This window comes from Triticum aestivum, chromosome 4A, assembly GCF_018294505.1.
Source record: "Triticum aestivum cultivar Chinese Spring chromosome 4A, IWGSC CS RefSeq v2.1, whole genome shotgun sequence".
Taxonomy (NCBI): Eukaryota; Viridiplantae; Streptophyta; class Magnoliopsida; order Poales; family Poaceae; genus Triticum; species Triticum aestivum.
Window position 1 is genome coordinate 9,419,435 of NC_057803.1, and position 2,503 is coordinate 9,421,937.

Consider the following 2,503-nt stretch of genomic DNA (forward strand, 5'->3'; position numbering starts at 1 on the left):
TGGAGTCCGTCTACGTTGCAGAAGAAGACTGATGATTTATAAGTGTGTATGTGTCAATTCAGGAATGTTGATGGTAAAGTTTTTGTGTAAGCCTTGAGTAGCTTGAGGATGCGTGTGTATGTTTTGATCATCATCCAGAAGTACTCTTTTGTGTGTATCCATGGGTGTGCATGAGTGTTGATCATTCATGTGTGTGCATGGAAAAAAAATTATATGAAACCAGGTCTCACGGTTAGCAGGTGAGACCCGTCCTGATGGATGACACGTGACATTCACAAATCACAAAGCATCCCCCACCCCCCACTTAAAATCAGGGGGGAGAGAGATTAGATGCTTTGTGATTTGTGAATTCCACGTGTCATTCATCAGGATGGGTCTCGCATGAGACCTGGTCTCATAGAATTCTTTTCCGTGTGCATGAGGGCATAAATCATTATAATATTATATGCATGCATCTTGCCACTAGTATAGGCATGTACCAGTGTTCAACTAGCAGTACATGCAATCAAGTGGATGAACGGCTAGAGTCAGTTGTTGATCAAATAACCATCAAATCGGAGTAAAAAGATTTGAACTACAGTGGGTCCGGCTATTCGTGATCGTATAAAGCTCTAACAAGGGACACATGGTAAATCTTTATCTGTTATGTAGGTTATCTATTGTTGTGTGCATTGGTTTTGTTCGTGGTTTAGTCTTCATCAACCAATTGTTTATGATGGTGTGTATGTGATTGAGCAGGTTGTCAAGGAGCCTTTTGCTACACATGGATGGCGGCATAGTTCATGGATAACACACACCTCCTCGCCTTACGCATGGTTCCAGTCTGCTATGACTTTGTTGTTTTTGACATTTTATATTTTATCATGCATGTAAGCGTTTTTTCAAAAAAAAAAATGCATGTAAGCGTTTATGTTGATTGTGTGCATCATAGCCATTCATAGGTGTGGATGTATGTTCATTATACTTAGTATTCCTTTGATGCTACATTATAAGTTAGTAAAACAGCTCTTTGCCCAGAAAAAGAACATCATGCACACTCTCAAATGAACTACTACATTGAGCTCCATGCCAAGGTTGAGTAGCCGATTTGCAAATTACTCCGTCGCTTCTAAATATATAAACCTTTTTAAAGATTTTAATAGGGACTAGTTACGAATATATATAGACACATTTTAAAGTGTCGATTTACTTATTTTGCTTTGTATATAATTCGTATTAAAATCTCTAAAAAGTCTTATTTGAAAACAGAGGGAGTAGGTATAACTGGCAACTTTTGCCCGGCAATGATTAAAACAAAATCATTCACATATCTTTGCGGCCATTGTCCACTCGAGTGAAACAGATCGTGCATCGTGCCATGTCAAACAGTCAACAGGGTTAGGTTAATTTGCATGCAAGGCCTGGCCAGCCGAGGATCCTTTGACCATGCATGCGTACAAGTCAGTAGATTTAACTCAGTCCTGATACTTCCTCTCTTTCAGTTTACACGGCGTGCGCGTACTTCTAGGTTATCAATTTGACCAACCTAATACAAGTCATATACTCAGTCCTGATACTTACAAAAAATATACCAATATAAACTTCAGACGTTCTATTTTCAAAAGGTATAATTTTTATATTATATAGTTTATATCAGGGTGATAAAATTGACAACCTACGCGTAGGACTTGTAAACTGTGACGGAGGGAGTAAGTCAAAAACAACACCCGGGCGACTAACATGTGGGCCATATGTATATGTCTGCAAGATTTACTGTACAGTTTCTTTTCCTTGCCAGCAAATCACTACTTTAAGCCAAAATCTTTCGGATTCATTGCCCAATTCGCCTAGCCACGATAACTAGTACTTTTTTTTAAAACAACTAGTATATTCATCATCTGTGATGATAGTACAAGGAACACAAAAGATAATAAAAAGTATATCCAGGTCTGTAGACCATCTAGTGACAACCACAATCATTGGAGCAAAGCCAAAGGCGTGCCGCCATCATCGCCCCTCCCTCATCAGAGTCGGGTAAAACTTGTTATAGTAACTAGTACCCACTTGGTTGTAGATAAGCTCTGGGCCCGGCACCCGACGTGCTAACCCTTGGTGTTGCCACAATTATACATGTAGTACGAGTCTAGCACACAGTCGTGTGTTTGATGTACATTATGTAAGAGTGTGTTGCATGCGTCATAGAGATGAGTGTATGTAGGCATGCATCTAAAATTGTACTGTGTTAAAGAAAAAACCCGATGCATACTTCCTCCGTCCAAAAAATCTTGTCTCAAACTCTTTCCTCAAATGGATATATCTAGCACTAACTTGATGCTAGATACATTCATTTGAGAAATAAGCTTTTTCGGACGGAGGAAGTACTAGCTAGTGGTTGGGACTTGGACCAGTCCATGTCTTAAACAAGAGTTCATCGATCGTCTTAGGAAGATCTCTCGAAGCACATTGCTGCAATTTAGAAAAGAGAAGCAAACAAAAACAAGTACTTGCATTAGTCAGAGTGATG